Source organism: Equus quagga, chromosome 1 (assembly GCF_021613505.1).
Source record: "Equus quagga isolate Etosha38 chromosome 1, UCLA_HA_Equagga_1.0, whole genome shotgun sequence".
NCBI lineage: Eukaryota > Metazoa > Chordata > Mammalia > Perissodactyla > Equidae > Equus > Equus quagga.
In genome coordinates this window covers 140307983-140328251 of record NC_060267.1, presented here as the reverse complement: position 1 = coordinate 140328251, position 20269 = coordinate 140307983, and positions in this window count along the sequence as shown.

The following is a 20269-nucleotide window of genomic DNA, read 5'->3' as shown; positions in this document are numbered from 1 at the left end:
GGATGAAGTGAGACTGGAGAGCTGTCTGCTGCTCTCCCACCCCTTCCCCCTGCAAACAGAAAGCCTGCTTGCAGTAGGAAGGAATAAGGCCAACAGCAGGAGCTGAGAGAAGCAGGAAGGCCTGACATCATCATTTGAGACCCTAGATCTAGCTGGAACTGAAATCAGCACTGTCCCTGTTCTGCCCAGATTGTGAGTTTAAAAACACAGTTGTGAAACCATAAGCTGGCTAGAGTTGAGTGTCTGACACCCACAAGCAAATACGTACAACATCTGTCAGCCCTCTCATTGTCGCTCCAGACACCTTCCACTCTAACACAGCTAGTTTTACCCTCTCCTCACAACCCAGAGAGTGCCCAGTTCTCTTCTTTGAAACCCTGTAATTCTCTAAAAGGAAGAAGACACTTTTTTCTCTCCTTAATCATATTCACAAATGCTCTGGGTACCACTCCCCTCCCCTGCTCAGTCTCAGGTGAAATTTCTGTTCTCTGTAGTACTAGGCATTTGAACCAAATCATTCAGAGTTTTTGAATCTGTATTCCAAGGTCATAATCATGAATAAAGAAAAAGTTTGTAGATCCGTGACATTTATCATATCTTGTTTATGATAGTGAAAAATTGGAAACCAACCGAATGCCCCCAAATAAGGGGACAGTTAAGGAAATGTAGAAATGTTCACATTATGAAAGAGTGTGCAGCCGCGACAATTCTGTTTACAAAGACTTTTCTACTTAGCATGGCATTGAGACCCCAGGCAGAAGTTAGCCCCTCTTGTGGTGTCCAAGGAGTGTAGCACCCCTGCGCGCTTGTGGCTGTTCGTAGAACCTTTTCTCTTTTTCCTCCCCAAAGCCCCAGTACATAGTTGTCTATCCCAGTTGTAGGTCATTTTGTTGTTGTTGTTCATATAGTCTTTACTGATGCTTTGTGCCGTTTAGGGAGGGCTCACGTTGCATAGGGCTTGTGATTCCACTGAGAGTCCCCCGATACACCCTCGTTATGGGGGTCTCACCCTCTCTTGCCTTTTCCCACACAGCTCCCAGCCTCACTGTCTTCACTCTCCTCCCGTCTAGATTTCCTCGGGGAACCTCAACAGCCCTTCCCTTCTGTCATGAAGAGCAATCCAGTTCTTTCCCAGCTCCTACCTCCCAGTTCATCCTGGGACTCCTGGACGAGAGCCGGGCCGGTAAGCAGACCGTTCCTCCTCACACGGCAGGTGAGCCCTGGCTTTTGCCATGGAGCATGTCCCCGAGCCTCCGCACCTCCACACAAATGGCTTCCCAGGCCTTAACTGCACCCGAATCCCCTGGAGGACCCCACCCTGGCGTTTCTGATTCAGCAAGGCAGGGGCGGGACCTGAGAATCTGCATCTCTAACCTGGTCTCAGGTGATGCTGAGGCTGCTGGCCTGGGGACCACACTTTGGGAACCACTGACTTGGAGCATTTCTTCTGCACACATAGAAGCCTCTCCCTAAGAGGCATTTTAGTAAACAATGTTTTCTCTATCTTGTCACATATTATGATATCATTATCAGAGGTGGAAATAGTTACATAAAAATGTTTGTTCCTGAGTCATCTGCTTCCCAGTTTCTCCAGAGAAGCAGAGAAGGGGATCCCAGACTGCCTGTCAGCTCGGTTTGCCTCACTAAAGAGATCCAGGGGCCGGCCCCATGGCCGAGTGGTTAAGTTCGTGCGCTCCGCTTCGGCAGCCCAGGGTTTGGCTGGTTCGGATCCTGGGTGTGGACATGACACCACTCATCAGGCCATGCTGAGGTGGTGTCCCGCATAGCACAACCAGAGGCACTCACAACTAGAATATACAACTATGTACTGGGGGTTTTGGGGAGAAGAAGAAGAAAAAAAGAAGATTGGCAACAGATGTTAGCTTAGGTGCCAATCTTTAAAAGAAAAAAAAAAGAGATCCAGATAGGGGCCTATGGCTTGGAGAGAGAATTTCTAGCATCTAACCAGGGCAACTCCCATGGTCTCCAGGCCAGAGAAGGTGCCAGCACTGGGAGCAGGGCTGGGCCATCAGGGCTTGGAATCTGGGACCCCAGAAGCCAGGTCAGGGACCATCCCACACACTGGCAGCTGTGTTCAGGTACCGCTGTTCTAAGGGCATGTCAGAGATGGCCAAGGGCACAGCTGGCCTAGCTGCCCCTGCTTCCCAAAGCCTTTGCTCTCTGCTGTGGGGGACCAGGCCAAGCCAGCACGTGCAAATATGAAGACGCTTCAGCCTCAAGGTGGGCACTGGTGGAGAAGCCACAAGTGGTGGAGAAGCCTCAGGGCACCCGGTTCTCGTCCCAGCCCCGGCGTTCGCTGGTGAGGCTTTCATCTTGAGCACATCACGTCACCTTCCTGGGTTCCGGTGTCCCCTTGGTAAAGTGAGGGACCTGCACCAGATGATGTCCCCTGCTCCATAAGAATCCAGCTGGGTGCTCGGGGCTGGCATTTCACTCCTCTGTTAGATTGTCTTCTTTTGGGGTGGGACAGAGGGCCAGCTCAGATGGTGCGAGAACACGGGCTGTTTAGGATGCCTTGATGCATTTTGCAGCCTCCTCGGTTATGAGGGTGGTCAGACTGTGAGAGAACCAACACCCTGTCTCGGTCCCTGGGTGTTCCTTTTACTCTGACAAGTGGTAGCCAGATGTTGGGGAGCACAGGTATGGAGGTGGGTGGCATGCTGGATGTTGGGAGTGCCCAGCACGGCTGGACCACATTTGGCCCCAGCTGGCTGCGTGGCGGATCTGAAGGTGCAGAGAGAGAAGCATCGCTACCTCTCACTGGGGCCTCTCTGTGGACGGCAGCCTGACTGCTTGACACGGATGTGGACTGCAAAGGGAAGGGAGGCGCTTGACTGAGAGGGGACTGAGGACAATGTGTAGGAATGTGGCTCCTCACTGGAGCCCCCTATGGGACTTAGCATTGCCTACTGTGGTACTGGTGGGGATCTGAGGGTCATTGAGTTTCCCCGGATTCCAGTCAGGCTGGTCCCAGGACAGAGATGTCATCTGCTCCTGGTGGCTGTGCCAGCCTCGGGCAGGGCCCCTTCTCTGGCCAGAGGCAGCTGCCTCGTGACTTCTGGCAGACCTGGGCTTGCGGGAGGTGGGGCAGGGCTGGGTCCTTTTCTCCCTTGCTGTGTCCCTCTTCCTGGTGCCTTGGGTTCCTGTTGGCTGACAGCTAGCTGAGCACTTCACGCTTCATTGAAAAGTCACCACAATAATTACCAGATCATTAACAGGGAATTTTGAAAAGGCTCTTCAATGTATCTTTCCCAGAATTGCCGAGACAGGTGTGAAAGCCTATCTGGGCAGGGAGCAGCTGGTTTAAAGGGCTGTTGGGGACTGATGGGTGGGTGTCAACTGAACGGGGCTGAGCAGCGGCAGACACAGGTCACCTTCCCATCGGAGCATGCCAACAAACAGGCAGTGGTGAGGAGGCCTGACAGTTTTAGACAAAACACAAAACATAAAGTATAAGTACTTTCTTAGGGAATTTGACCCAAATTGTAAGTCTTCCTTAGAATGCCTGGTACCTGTTTTGGCAAGGTTCATAGACGATAAACATCACCTTCCTGCACCACAGCCTTCGTTATTAATCTTGCTAATTAGGGTTAATGAAAATTAAATGCCTAAATTGCTGGGGATGGGGTGGGCAGATCAACTTCCTGTATCAAAAACCCTACAGGAAGGAAGATGACAAATGGTTACATCTCAAATAGGCAGACTCTTAGGTATGCCTGTTTAAGCTACTCACCTTACTGAAACCTTAACACCGGTTGTCGCATCATCACAAACCTGAATATCATTGGGATGGATATACAACCCTTGCCGACCTGGGAACCTTGTTTTTCGAAATCCTCACCCACTTGCAACTGATCTTGGGGCAGCAACAGACACTAGTGCCAATCTTAATCTTTCTGCCATGGTCTGAGTCAGTGGGTTTCATTCCTGGCTGCATATCCGAATCCTAGTGACACAGATGTTGGACTCACCCGAGATGTACGGAACCGGAATCTCTGGAGCTCCAGAACGGGCATCCATATTTTTAAATAGCTATTGAGTTGGTTCTTGTGCAATTTTTAGAATGCTGGTGTTTAGGAACTACAGGAGCTGAAAATACTTTTTGTGAAATTTTTTTTTTACATATTCAGAGCACAACTGCTTCAAAATGTCGCCTTTGGGTCTTCAGCAATGTTCCCTCCTTGAGAGGGCTGATTTGCAAGACGCATTTCCTAGATGCCAGACAGAAGATGTAAGCCAAGCACAGGAGTGTTTGGGCTCGTGGTGACCATCTTTAGCGCCGTGCGAGCATGTGTCTGGCACCCTTTAGGCTGGCGAAGCAAGGCGTGAAGCAGCCAGCAGTTCGTGGTGTCTCATATTTGGAGAATGGCAAACTCTACGTAGGACATCATGCTATCCGGCTGTGACTTGCTAAAATGCGACTGTGTCCATTTGTGCTTGAGACCTTGCATGCTGTGAGGGCCTAACTGTGCTGGTCCAAACTCCATGCCCCACCCCAGATTCTCTGTCTGACTCTGGGATGCTGGTCATGAAGCCTGAGGCTGCCTTTCACTACAGCCAGGGTGGGAAAGGGAAATATTGGGTGGTCCCAGAGGGAATGAGGGTGATGGGAGATGCTGAGTGGTCCCAGGAGGAGCGAGGGCAATGGGAGGGGCTGGGTGGCCCCCGAAGTGATGGATGAGTGTGAGGGGAGGGTGCAGTCCTGGGAGGAAGCTTTCACCAGCTACATGGCAATCAACAGCTTGGGAGACCCTCTGTAACTCACGGATCAACTTGGGGGCCCCCCAAGTCCTTCAGTGTGTTGGTATCAACTTGTCATTTTGGATTTTATTAAGATCGCCTTGAAAGTCTGTCTCGTTTATCATAGGCACCCTGATGTCTCTGACGTATCTCTGGGCATTCTTAGGGCACTCACGTTCCTCCTGCCTGCCTCTGGCCCTGATTTCTGTTGGATTTCCAGTCTCTGTTCTGTGCAATTGTTTTTCCCATAGGACATCCTCCCACCTCATTCAGCCGTGAGCTCTTCTTACTCCAAAGATCCACCAGCTCAAGGCTTTAGGGGGAGCTGACTTCCAGACCCAGCTCAGCAGAGTCCAGAGACATCACAAGGACAGCTTTGCCCTCAGCCTGGTCTGGATCCTTTACACACATGCTGCTCCTCATACTAGAAAAGCAAAGCATACATCCCCTTCCTGGCCCTCTCATCCAGCATCTCCTCACTCCTCAGAGGCCTTTGATGCCCCACTTGCCAGGGCAACACTGCCAGCATGGAAGGGAGGATGGAAAGATCAACAGAGAGAGGAAGAGGGAAGAACCCTCCCTCTGGCTCAATGATCTGGCTTCAGCACCAAAATCAAATAGCCAGAGATTAGATATCCCGGGCATAAGCCAATTACATGCAAATTTTGGCAAATTGTATGCAAATAACACATGTGACTCTGGCCTGGATTGCATCTGCTTAGATGTGTCTCTCAGGAGCAAGCAAGTAGAGATAATTGGTAAAGTGCGTTCAAGATGTGGGGGCCAAAGGAGCAGGAGAGGAGAACGGTGGATTCTTAAACCCCAAATGCGCAGCAGGAAATTTTACATGTGTCATTTGCTCCTCTAGCACTTCTTGAGTGGCTGCTGCGTGCCTGGCGTGGTAGTGGAGACAGTGAGATGAACCAGAAGCCATGCCCTCCCCACCCCAGGAACTCCTAGATGTCTCGGGACGTGAATAAGTAAACAGAGCGGGTTCATAAAACCTTGGAAAGGCAATGATGGCAACAAGCGCAGGATGCTATAGGGACACAGAGAGGCCATCTAATCAGCCTGGGGCATCAGGAAGCCGCCTAGAGGCGGTGATGCGGGAGCTAAGCTTTGAAGGATGAATAGGAGATACAATGTGAATGAGAGGAATTGTGTTCAGGGCCACCTGGTGCAGTTGTTAGATCCGTGTGGCTCCAGAGGGGTGCATGAGGTGGGGGGAATGAAGGGAAAGGGGGCCGGTGAAAGGAAAGGAGCTGGATCATCAAAGCTTTCAGCACGGAGATAAGGTGGAGCTTTATTCTGAAAAATGAGAGTTTAAGTGGGAGCATAATGAGAAAAGGAGATGTTTCAGGAGTCTCTCAGACTGCAGTGAGGGACATGGACTGGAGGGGTCCGGATGGGCAAAGAGACCAGGAGGGCTTAGACTGGACAGTGGGGGGAGGGACAAAGAGGCGGAAAGCAAGAACCTTATTTAGGTTATCAGCCAGTTATGGAGGGTGATCCTGCATGATTAGCACGTTTGGGGCTTGGGGGTTGACATGTGGCCAAGGGAAGAAGGTGGGTGGGAGGACAATTCTATTCTGGTGTGAAGAGCTGTGGGGTCTCCAAGATGCAGGCTGCCTCTTACTGTCCCTGTCGGGTTCTCCAGAAGCAAGTGTTTTATTTGAATGTAAGTATTTTATGATGGAAGTGTTCCCAGGAGAAGCTGCTAAGGCAGAGGGCGGGGGAAGCAGAACCGGGAGGGGAGGAAGCCAGGCCAGGGTGCTAGCTCAGACAGAGTCCTGCAGAGTGGCCTCCCCTGAACGCATAGGGGAGTTCTGGGTGTCAGTTACACTTCCAAGTTGTCCCAACCTGAGGCACAGGGGCTGGGCTAGTGTACTCCCAATCCTGTCTGTCAGGAGCTTGGGGCTGCCCCTGGTGGGAGTGGGGAGTAAACCAGCAGGCACTTCCAGGTGTCTGTGTATGAAGGCAAAGCCTCCAGTGGCTTGAGGGTGGTCCTCTGAAAGAGTGACAGGTGCAGGTAGTGGAAGAAAAAGCCCACTGAACGTGGGGAAGGGCGTGCAGAAACAGCAAAAGCTGTTGTAGGGCATCTGGGCAGGGCACCGCAGAGTCCACTGACCACATGGAATTCTTGCCTCTCATGACTGCTCTGCAGAGTAGGTGCATCCATACTTTGCAGGTAAGGACACCAGGTTCAGAGAGGTTAGTTAATCTGTCCGTGGTCACACAGCTAAAGAATGGTGATGAGCCCTGGAACCCAGGACCTGTAGGTTTCCACTCTACCTGATGCATCTCACAGCTGCTAGTTAATAAAGAGGGCACTCATCATCAAGGGCTAATGCCACACCAGCCACATTCACATGACAACTGCTTTGCTTTAAGCAATCCTGTGAGCTATTTTTATTCCCAGTTTGCTGGTGAGGAAGCAGAGGTGCAGAGAGTCCCCTGGCCAGGGCCACGATGCTAATGAGCAAAGAAACTGGCGTTGGGGCCCAGGTCCATTTGACTCCAGACCCCATCCCTCAACATGATAATCCACTGCCCCAGGCCTTTCAGAGGAGGCACATTCCAGCGACTGCCCTGACTGTTGTTGGAAAAATCTGGGGCGAGATCAGGGAGAAGGTTTGAGGTGTGTTGGAGTCACAGTTTCCTCTGGCAAGAAGACGGACAGAGCCAGAGCCCACCCCGTTGTGGTGCAGACCGCCCTGGCCCCAACGAGGGCAGCCGTCACAGGGGCCAGGGCTGCCTTCTGGCAGTTCTGTTGCTAGTGGTTCCTGAGAGGGTAATTTTGCAAACAATGCAGAGAAGCTGATTGTGGCAATAAATTACCATGTTAAAAGGCGTTATTTTTAATGCTTTCTGTGTTCTGGGGCCCAGAAGAATACAGCAAACAGACAGGTTGATTAGGATATTCTGTTTGTGTGGGCCAAGAGTGGAGGCACAGATGAAGGAGTGTGCGCGTGTGCGTGTGTGTGTGTGCATGCGTGCATCCGGCCTGCTTCTCAGCTTGATGAACTGCATTATGCGGCGCTCGGTCCTTCCACCCTAGCGGTGGTCATGGGCATCTGAGATGCTGCAACTTCCCTGGAGACCCGCCAGCCCAGGATGTAGCAAGAGGAATCGACTCTGGGGGAAGATGTCTGAAGAGTCCCCGGGTTGGCCTGGACCTAAGAGATCCCTAATGGGGAGTCGGAGGCCTTCCCTAGACATCTTCCTATGGAAGAGCTGGCCCGGAAAAGCCCCATTACATGTCCGGCTGAGGGGGAGGTGGACGCGTCTCCCTTGTTGGAGGAGAAGAAATTACAGAGCACTTTGACTTACAGACCTGATGCCATTTGCGAACTTTTGGTTAAAGCTAACATACTGAACTGAACACACTCTTGTAACCAGCACCCAGGTCAAGAACACAGAACGTGACCGGCTCCCCCAGAAGCCCCAGCTGCCTCCCTCCACTCAGCCCTCTGCTGACGTGTAACAGCACAGGTCAGCTTTGCCTGCTTTTGTGCGTTATAGAAAAGGAATCAGACAGACACACTTGGAAAGGGTGATTGTCAACTTGAGTCCTGCAGAGCAAATGATGGGTTTACTGCCTGGGAGACTTGTAGTTTAAGGAACCTTTTGGTGAAGTCTTTTGTAGGTGGATTAATTGTCCTTGGACCCAGACCTTACGCCTGCTCAGGTTTCCTAACACTGATCACATCCTCCAGGACTGGGCATTCATCTGGGGTACTCGAAATTTGCCCACACTGCAGGCAGAGCACCGGGGAGGAATCACCAGCCCTGACACTGAGTTTTCATTAAACAGGAGCTTCCTGAGTTTCCTTTTGTCTTAGCTTAAGATTCTCAACCTTGGCTACACCGAGCAATCACCTGCGGAGCTTTAAAAAATATCGATGCTGGGGGTCCCCTCCCGACCCCGGAGGTTCTGATGGTTTGACCTAGATCATTTTGGCCTTCACTGTCCTCACAGTTGGCCTGTGGGGTGTGAGAGAAAAACTTATTTGGACACTTGTTAAGGATGTTAAGGCAGACTTTACTCAGGGGGCCACTGCAATGGGGTTTTGCACAGGGGAGAGAGATTGGGCTCAACTCCAAATACAGCAAGGAAAAGTGGGGATTTACAGCCAAGGAGCAGGGTGAGGGGGTCAGTGGATGGGAAATTACTAACAAAGTAGGGTAATTCTTTGCTAAACTGACCTAACAGGATCCTTGCTGAAGGCAGGTCAGGGAGATCAGACATTACCTCACCGGAAGAGGAATTCCATCAGATATCAAGGGGGATCAGATGTTGAAGGCGGGGGATTCTGGCTGAACTGACTTGAGAGGATTCTTGCTAAAATTGGGCCATGCAAATACGGAAATGGAAGTCCAAAAGTGGAGGCCTAGGGGGCCGGACCCAGGGCCAAGTGGTTAAGTTTGCACGCTCTGCTTCCGTAGCCTAGGGTTCACTGGTTCGGATTCTGGGTGCAGACGCTCATCAGGCCATGCTGTGGTGGCATCCCACATAGAGAGACTAGAATGACTTGCAAATAGGATACACAACTATGTACTGGGGCTTTGGGGAGAAAAAAAATCGGAGGCCTAGTTGGGAAGGGGATTTAGAGGAGCCTGACTATCAGGGACACTTTTTGTCAAGGGTTTTGTAATCTTGGGTAGAGAAGGTTCTGGCATTAGAAAGCCCTTGATTATGCGGACATGAGGGAGGACCAAATGATGCATTTGCTAGCAAGATGTTGAGTTAAGCCTGGACCCAGAGCAGAGGTCACTTCTCTAATCTCCTCCAGCGACAGCTGAACTCCCTCTAGACTGCAGGTGGTTCTGGTGATGATGCGGATGGGGGCGAGGAGGAGAAAAGGGGTGAAACTGAAGAAAATTGTGTGGCCAGGGGAAAGCTGCTTAGTATCTCTAAGTCCTATTTTGATCTATAAAATGGGGGATATAATAATACCAAACTATAGATTTTCTGGGAGTATTAAACAAGATAAAGTGTTGAAGCCATTTAGCATGGCAATAGGCACATTGTAAATGCTCAATGAAATGTTGCCATCATTATCACCATCATCATCATCATCACCATCATCATCACCAACATCACCATCATCATCACCATCATTAAAAGTCACCGCAGAAACAGTGTTTGTGACTTCTATAATCCTCAATTACAATGTGTCCCTTTGACCTTGGCCAGAGAAGAACAGTGACGTCACCCATGTTCTTTGAGCCAGATGGGCCTCTTTTTTCTGGAAACTACTCCAGAACCTTTAGGGACCAGGACCATGCAAACAAGTTCTGGGGGCTCACAGGACTTAGAGGCGTGACCACCCTGCAGAGGAAGTCTAGGTCTGCTGAAAAACCCGGGGTGAAAAAAGAGGGGGTGTTGGATCAACCGTTCTGGCTTGCTTAAGGCTTGGAGGCAGAGGAATTTTTCTCAAGAAAAATAATAATTTTCTTCCAAAAACATGGTGAAATGTAATGGATTCAAGCCAGAACCCAGAGTTTTGTAAAATCACAAAAAGAAGAAAAACTTTCCTACAGCTGAAAATTTAAATAACCATAGCACCAAGCACTCTGTTGCCTTGGATTCCGATGAAATTAGAGTAAGGTGGGTCAAGCATGGGGGTAGTTTAACGGGGAACTCAAGATCACCCCCTGTCATTCCATTCCAGTGAAGTAAAGGGAGATTTCAACCTAACCAAACGGCACATTGGGCTAACGTCCAATCTTAGCTGGATGATGTTCCGAAACAATTTCCTCTGGGCCTATCCTTGTTCACCCCTTAGCTTTTGCGTTCTACAGGACCTTAAAAGAATGTTTAGTCCTTTCATTTGATATTCAGAAGTACTCTGTATGCGACAATCAGGGCAATATCATCTCCATTTACTCTATGTGTTGTGGAAGACACCTTCAGTTTTACCTTCTTCCTTCTTTACCAAACCTCAATCTTGTTTCACTGTCTATCTCTGCCTCGCATGACTCAGAAGAAGGTGACCATATCTTCAAGGGTAGCTCTCGATTTGATAACTCCAATGCAATGATTGTTGCACTTGACTCAGCTTTGGCCAATGAGGAGTGAGAGGAAGTTTGCTGGATGTCTCTAGGAAAGTTTTCTTTGTTCCTAAGAAAGAGTCAGCCTGGAAATTTCTGTGTCTGGAGTGACTCCTGGAGCTGCTGCTATGATCTTGCTACTAACCCAGTAATAAAACCCGTCAAGATGGCAGAGTGGAGCGATGGGAAGAACCTGGATCCCGGAGGACGTTTTGAGCCTCTGAGTATGCTCAATGGCATCCAACCTCTGGACCTCCAGGTCTATGAAGGAATGATTTTCTGAATTGCTTAGAGTTTTCTGTTACTTGCAGCCCAAAACATCCTAAATGCTATATGAGTATCCTAGGACTCAGGAGTTAAGTGAATTGCTTACATCACCCAGCTATTACATGGAAGAGACCAGACTGAGACCCATATTTCCCTACTCCTCATTCAACTTTCTGCTTTCCTCTATCCCAAAGGGACAGTTTTACTTTTCTGAAATTAATCATGGGATATACCATCATTAAATTGAATGTTTACATCTCTTTCTTCCTCAGGATAGTTAATAAAACAATGGCCAGTAATGACCCCTGTCCTGTAGCAGACAGAGCTTTCACACCCTCACTGAAAGGATGAGGCCCACGCTGGATGGATGCTGAGGTCCTGGCTGTCTCCCAGATTTCATGTCTCTCTGGTTTCACTCCCTCTGCCATCTTTGCTGAAATGTCTGCCCTGTACCTTTTCTCAGCCCAAACATCATATATTCTAATTTCCAATTGCTCTAACCTGTGCAGAATTGGCCCACCTTTGTTTGGACATCACTGTAGCATCTACATGCTTTTATCTTATTGCCAAGATGCCTTATTGCACAATGATTTTACTCATCTGTTGTATCAGGATGCTTTCATCTGCAAGAACAGTGACTAAAATAACTATGGAATTTGTTTTCCTACTTAATGAAAAGTCCCATGGTTGGCCATTCCAGGGCTAGTTCAGCCATTCTGTCCTGCCTCAAGGCCCCTGGCCTTTCCTTCCTTGTGTGTGCCTTACCATGCTTTGTATATTGGCCATGTTGCTTCTCATTATTTAAAAATTGCTGCCATTGCCCCAAACACCAAGTCATCACACAGTGAGGTCCAGAAACAGGACAATAAAGGGGAAAAAAATCCTTACCCCTTTTTTTCCCCACACATCCTTAATTATTCTTTATTCTTTTTTTTTCAGTTTTATTGAGAAATAATTGACATACATCACTGTACATGTTTAAGGCATACAATATGATGATCTGATTTACATTATAGTGAAAATGATGACCACAATTGCTCAGCTAACATCCATCATCTCATATAGACACAATAAAAAGAAAACTCACATCTTTCTCTCTCTTATTTTTCAGAAGAGACAATCTCTCCTCAAACTACCCAATAATTTGCCCAAAGCCGCAGAGCTGGTAATATGGTGGAGCAGGGACTTCAATGTGGACAGTCAGATTCTAGACTGTCCAATAGAAACATAATGCAAGCCACGTATGCCATTTTAATGTTATGGTAGCTACGTTTACAAAGCAAAAAGAAGCAGGGGAAATTAATGTTTTATTTAACTCAATGGATACAAAAGATAATTTCAACACATCATCAATATAAAATTACTGAGATATTTTATATTTTTTATACTAAGTCTTTGAAGTCTGATGTGTCTTTTATACTTATTACTAGTACATCTCAATTCAATCACTATATTTTCATTGGGAAGACGATTTGTATTTCTAGTTCATGAAATTTACATTGAAAACATAGATACACGTCCCTAAGCTGTTCCGAATAAACTTAAAGTTTCCCAGTAACTGAATCAAGTAGAAGTTTTTACATTGACATTTAAATTGAAGTTAAATAAAATTGCAAATTCAGTTCCTCGGTCACACTAGGCACATTTAAAGCACTCAGAAGCCACGTGTGCTAGTGGCTACCGTATTGGATAGCATAGTTCTGGAAGCTGCACACTGAAGCTCCTTTTTTGTCGATTCCCTGTACCCAAGTTCACAGTTACATGTTGGCAGGTGCCCATCTGAATTTAGGTGGTGCACAAACTCTACAACTGGAAGACTGGGGACCGGCTTCGTCGTTGTTGCCCTGTTTCCGATTAGCTCAGTTTGATTGTGCGTGACCTCAGGTGAGTCATTCTACTCCTCTGGGCCTCTGCCTCCTCATTTGTCAATGAGGGAGTGTGATCTCAGTCATCTTTTCTAGCTCTCGAATGATGTATGATCTCTCTCTTCTAAAAGAAGGAGGAAGGAGGACATTATTAAAGCTGTGGGCACCAGGGCGCACACACACATTCTTTTCAATGAAATAGGTGAAATTGGTGTTGCCAGTCTCTGGCAGCTGCTGCAGTGCAGTGGGCAAGCAGGACTCGCACAGCGCTGTCTTCTCTCATCTAGTACTGAGGGACAGGGTAATTGTATCTTTCTCCAGAATGTCCGGGATAAAGAAACACTGAAGCATTGTCTGGGCTCCAAATTCCAGGAAATATTGTGAGTTTTTTCCTTTTTGTACCTCCCCTTTTAAGGAAGAAAATCCTGTACATGATGGAAAGCCCTGCGTTGGTTTCTGCAGTGGTTCTGAGTCGCTGGTTTCCTGGAGCGGGCTGTGTTCTTTTATGTGTGAAAGAAAGGGCCTTTGGCTCCTTTAGACTCCCCACTGTTTATTATGTGTGCTCCTGGCTTGTTAGTCAGGATGGGGCTTTTCATTTATTGGATAGCATAAAACCTTTGTTATATTTTAGCTACAGAGCTACAAAAGGATGGCGAGGGGATTCAAGTCGAACTGGAGAGTAACTATGGAGGCTTGAGGCCCTGCAAGCCACATGGTAATTGGGTTTGACCAGAACTTGCCTTCCAAATGGAGGATGTGGAGCTGTCAGTGGGATAAAACTTTAGCTCTCTGTGAGAAGGTCCCAGTTCCCAAAGACAATTCCCCCAGACTGGTGACCTTTTACTATTAGAGGTTCATTTCTTTGGGTTTTGTAAGGTGGACATAGTGAAAATAGCCTCCTCATCTGCAAATGAGAGATTCTAGTCTTAAGTATGAATATTGGAGAAGAGGATAATAAGAAACTGAATGGAAGAAGAAGGCAGGAGGGGGTGGAGGAACCGAAAGGACGCTAAGGGAAGATGCTAAAGGCTGTCCGTCGTTTTGTAGTAAGCTAACACCTTACTGGAGCTTACACAGACCAGGAAATAGGTGAAAAATCTGTCAGCAATTTATGCTCTGCTTAAAGGAAAGATAGGCTTAAAGGAAGCAGAATTGTGGGGTTTAGTTTCCTCATTTCTGTAACCAGAGTGGGGATTGGGAGGAAGGTGATACCTCATTTGTTCATTCATCTCTTCATCCCTTAATTGCGGTAGATAGCTTTCAGAGACGCACACCATCAGTTCCTGCTAATGGGTTCTGCGTCCAATTCCAGTGAGTGGGGAACGGGCTGTTCCCTACACCAACAAGCAATTCTCCGACGCCAGCTGGTTGTCCTACAATTCAACTCAGTTCTGACACTATCCGCTGGAGACAGATTCCACAGGTTAAGGGTTCAGTCCCACAGGACTGCCCTCCGCTTCAGATGCCAATCGTAAGTCCAGGTTGTCGCCTGTGCTTCCTATGGACCAGGCCAGCTACAGATTGGAGGCTCCCATGACTCCCTCCTTGGGTTCGATTAATTTGCTGGAGTGACTCACAGAACCCAGGAAACTTATTTACTCACTAAATTACTAGTTAATTACAAAGGACATTAAAGGAAACGAATCAACAGCCAGACACATAGGGTGAGGTCCTGACCAAAGGAGCGTCTGTCCTCACGGAGCTTGGGGCCCAGCAGGGTGGCACGTGGAAGGTTTCTGGTTCACCCCCAGAAGCTCTCAGAACCCCATCCTTTTGGGTTTTTATGGAGGACTCATTACGCAGGTGTGATTGATTAAATCATTGGCCATTGGTGATTGATTCCATCGCCAGCCCCTCTCCCTTCCCTGGAGGTCTGGGGATGGGACTAAAGTTCCAATCCTCTAATCACTTGGTTGGCTCCACTGGCAACCGGCCCTCATCCTTAGGTGAGGTCCAAAAGTCACCTCATTAACATAACAAAATACACCTTTATCGCTGTCATCACTTAGGAAATTCTGAAGGTTTTAGGAGCTGTGTGCCAGGAATGGGGACAAAGACCAAATATATATTTCTTATTATAAATCACAATATCACAGCTGCCTTCCCTGTACATGCATGCCACTCCTTCCATCAAGAGCTGGGGTTTTTTTACCTCTGCACTTGACGCTGGGCTGGCCTATGACTCGCTTTGACCAAGGGAATGTGGTGGAAGTGACGTTATGCCAGTTTCAGGCCTACCCTTTTGGAGGCTGCGCCGTGCTATGCAGCAGCTCGGGATGGACTGCTGGATGACAAGAGCCACAGGGAGAAGGAGAGGTCGTGTGGAGGGGCCTGAGGTGTCAGATTCTTTCTGGAACCTTCCCATCCAGCCCAGCCACAATCGGAATGCAGGTGAGTGAGTGACCCCAGCCAATGCCACACGCACCCAGTATTCGAACCAACGAAACACTGGGCCACCTGCAGTAGAGCGCGCGAACTTAACCACTCGACCACGGGGCCAGCCCCTCATTAAAATTTTTTGTTTTCTAATTGTGACAGTGCATACAAATAAAATAGATTTTTATATATTGACCTTATATTCTATGACTTTATATTCTGTGACTGTCACCTATTAGTTTTAGTAATTTTTTTAAAGATTCTTTAGGATTTTCTATATACATGATCATATTGTCCACGAATAAAGATGATTTTATTTCTTCCTGTCCAATATGTATGCCTTCTATTTATTTTTCTTGCTTTATTGAGCTTGCAATGACCTCTGGGACAATGGTGAAGGGAAGTGGTAAGAGTGAGCAGCCTTACCTTGTTCCTGCTCTTAGGGGAAAGCACCCTTTCTTTCACCATTAAATACCATGTAAGCTTTAGGGTTTTCATAGAAGCCCTTTATCAGGTTGAGAAAGTTGCCTTCTATTCATAATTTGCTGAAAGTTTTTGTCAAAGAGTTTTTCTTCATCAATGAGATGACCACATATTTCCTCTCCATTATTCTGTTAGTGGGGTGAATTACAATGTGGTTAGCAGCCTCTAAGTTGGTCCCCAGTAATGCCCTTCTCCTGGTATTCATGCCTGTGTGCAATTCCTCTTCTTGAGAAAGACCACAGTGACTCATTATAATGAATACGATACAGCAGAGGTCGTGGTATGTCACTTCTGAGGACAGGTTATGAAAAGACGGTGACTTCCACCTTGGGTGACCTCCCTCATTCACTTGCTCTGAGGAAAGCCAGCTGCCATGTTGTGAGCAGCCCTGTGGAGAGATCCACATGGTGTGGAACAGAGGGAAGCCTTTGGCCGATAGCCAGAAAAGAACTGAGGGCTTCAGTCCGACAGCCCAAAAGGAACGGAATCTTGTCAATAACCTCATGAGTGATCTTGGAAGCAGAGCCTCCCTCAGTCAAGTCTTCAGGTGAGATCACTGCCCTGGCTGACCCCTTGACAGCAAGCCCCAGGAGAGACCCTGTGCCAGAGAACCCAGTTAAACTGCACCTGGATTCCTCACCCACAGAAACAGCAAGACAATAAATGTTCATCGCTTCAGAAAGCTAAATTTTAGGGGCGATTTCTTTATGCAGCAAGCGATAACTAATATGCACAGTGATTGCTTTTTGAATGTGAAATAAACATTGCATTCTTGAAATAAACCTCACCTGGCTATGATATGTTATCCTTTAAAACCTTGTTGAATGCGATTTACTAGTATTTTGTTCAGGATTTTTCTGTCTCAGTTCATAAGGGATGTTGGTGTGTACTTCTTTTGCAATGTCTTTGCCCGGTTTTGATATTAGAGATCTGCTAGCCTCATAAAATGAAATCCCTCCTCCTCTATTTTTCAAGAGTTTATATAAGATTCATATTATTTCCTCCTTATGTTTTTGATAGAATTCACCAGTGAGCCTGGAGTATTCTTGTAACAAGCTTTTTTTTTTTCTTTATTATAAATTCAATTGTCTTATAGATATAAAACTATTCAGATTTTGCTTCTTCTTGGGTCACGTTTTACCCTTCTCCAGCTTTAAAGATTGAAAGAAAAAATTATGTGGTGATTAAAAAAGAAAGGTAATCATAGCATAACAAGAATTCCTAAAGCTGCTTAGCATAACAGTTGGGTGGAAATGCATTTGTAGAGAAGAGTTCAAGGGACCAAGACGGTGGGGAAAGACAGCACGGGTGAGAGAGTCATGTCGGAGCAGAAGAGTGAAAGGGTTTTAGCAGTTTCAGGAAGGTAGAGAGCAGAGAGCAGGAGACTTTCACGAGTTGCTGTGGCCTAAATTAGACTCCCTGATATCTTTGAGAGAAACATGCATTAAGATTAAAATACTTGTCTGCACCAAGCTTCCTTGAGTGTGACGCCCCCTTGGGACATCACTGTGGATGCTTGGGACACAGCAGAGGGGGATGCTCACAGCTTTGTAAGCATATCTATTCCACTGCTTTAACTTCACTGAACTTCATTACAATAACTCACATGTTGTGTTCCCATTGCTTTGTAACAAATTGCTCCAAAACAGCATACAACAACTATTTCTTATTACACTCATGGGTTCTTTGGGTCAGAATTTGAGCAGGACGAGGTAAAGACAGTTGTCTCTGCTCCATGCTGTCTTCAAGTCTCAGCTCTCTCCAGCCTGCCTTTTTCTCTACCTGCTGTGTTTTCCAGGCCCACTCGTCGGAAAACCTTTTAGTTTCCTTAACACGCTCTGCATTTTCTCTTACTGAGGTCCTTCCTCCACACACGCCCTTCCCAGTCCAAAATGCTCTTCTCACACCACCTTGCCTGACTAGTTCCCACTCTCACTTGGGGGCTGCTTAGATGCCGCCTCCTTTGGAAGTCCTCCCTGACCCCCTGTGCGTGGTTTACGTGCTCTTCCTCCAGGCTCTCATAATTCCCTGTTCTCCATCATGAAGCTCATCACTCATTACTTACTTCCTGACTCAATCGTCCGACTCCTCAGCTGGAGTGCTCGCTCCATGAAGCCAGAGATGGCCTCTGTGCTGGTGAAGTACCATCCCACCAGCTGGCACAGGGCTCACTATTTATTTGTCAAATGCATTAATGGACAGTGTGGGTGTTATTATTTCCATTCTGCAGAGGTGAAAACAGGGTGGAAGAGAGTAAGAGCCAGCCCAAGTCGTGGTCAGTTCATGACATAGCTGAATCTAAGCTCAGGTCACACCACCACCCAACACCCTCGTGCATCCTGGAAACAGATGGCCAAGCACACTTGCAGCAAAACGCCACAGCTTTGGTCCTTGGAACTCTGCCAGCTGTGCCCACTGTCTTTCCAGCCTGGACATGCCAGGCAGCTGGGGCCATGACAGGAAAAGCCCTGGTTATTCTCCTGTTTTTGTTCATTCACCCGCGGACCATCCAGCAGGACACTGTGCTATAAACTTGTCTTGGTAAGACACAGCCAGAGAGATGAAGTTCTATTCTCATGATCAAGGCTCACAACTAAATATTGATCTTAATTAAGAAATAATGCATGGGGAGGGCCATGGGAAAAGTGGCAGCAGGATGTGGAGAAAAGGAGAAGATGGCAGCGTTTTTCTTTCCCAGTTAGAGTAGCGACAAATAGTTTTATCTTTCTTTTTTCCACTTGGGAAAAATGTACCCGGAAAGTACTTCACTCGGGGAAAAACAAGCCCGACAGCCAGACAACTGGATCACCCTGTGTCTTTCGCAGCTGCCATTAATGGGTGTTAAATCAATACCATTGAACTTCCAGATTTCCCAGAGTGGACACTTCCAGATGCCTGGCTCTGAGGCAAGGGGAGCTGGGATGTGAGGCAGGGCTGGACCAGCCAGATCTGGGCCTGTGAGATGGTAACCAAGCAACAGGCACACACTCTGAAAGGCAGGGCAACCAAGGGGCATGTGGCGGGATGGCAAGCAGAATTCAAGACCACAGCCTCTCAAGGCGAAGTAAGATATCCCAAGGCAGAGAGCTCAGAGAGCCAGATAAACAGGAGAAAAGAGCACCTGGTTACTGGAGGTGAGAAAGCCAGACAGGCATGGGAATTTCTGAATTCCATAGCAACCAAATAACATTGAAATAACCTTGATACAGAAGCCAGATCCCAGCCCATGGAGGAGCTTCATGTACACTTCCTTTTAAGGATGAAACCATCTTAATACTCAATAAGTAACACACGGGAACACTGAAGAAGAGAAGCTATACAGGTCACCACTAAGCATAAGAAACAGGCCTCAAATTTGTTAGCTATCAAGGAAATGAAAATTGAAAACACAATGAAAAACCATTTCACGCCATTAGGATGCCTCAGGACACCACCCGTTGGTGGGGATGTGGAGCAACTCCTGGGGGCTGTGCAAAATGGCATGACCCCTTCGGACAATTGTATGACGGTTTCTTACAAAGTTAAACATACATACATCTACCCTACGATTCAGTAGCTCCATTCTTAGATATTTACTCAAGAAACATACAAACACATGTCCACAATACGATTTATAGATGAAGGTTCATAAACAACTTTATTCAGAATAGCCCCAAACTGAAAACAACCCAAATGTCCATCAACTTGAGAACGGATAAATACACTTTCCATATAATGAAATATATTTAGGATTTAAAAGAATGAACTAATGGTATACACGATAGGATGAAAGAATCTCGCAGGCCTTATGCTGAACAAGAGACCACACTCATTTCTGTGCGATTCAAGAACAGTCAAAAACTAATCTGTGGTGACAGAAATCAGAACGTAGTTGGGAGTGGGGAAGGGGACTGGGAGGATGTAAGGGGACTTTCCAGGCTGTTGAAGATGTTCTATATCGTGTTTTGGGTGGTGCTTCCAAGGGTGTAGACAGTTGTCAAAACCCATCAAGCTGAACATCTAAGATCATTGCACTTTGCTCTGTGCTAGTTATATCTCAGTTTTTCTAGAAAGCCAAGGAAAATTGGAGTCCCTAGGTCTAGGATGGCACATGCAAAACACTCATACTGCTACTTCCACTTCTGCACCCATGGCAGACATTATTAATTGATTTCAGCATTCTGTGCCCTTGAGCTTCAACGGCGCTTCAGAATATATCACAAGCAGCCACTATCAATCCACCAATCCGTTAGGGGTCAAAGCCAAAGCAATGTATTACAGCTACTGTGACTCTCAACTTGTTTCTCTAGTTTGGTGAGGCCTGGGGAAATTCAAATTTTCTATAAAAATAATAATCCCATTACAGAAAAGTATTAAGACAATTCAAAACCCCACTCTCCTAATACCACCACTGATACCACTGAAGTGTGTTTCCTTCTATGATGTTGTCCTGACACAGGTTAACATTCAGGTGTCGGTCCTGC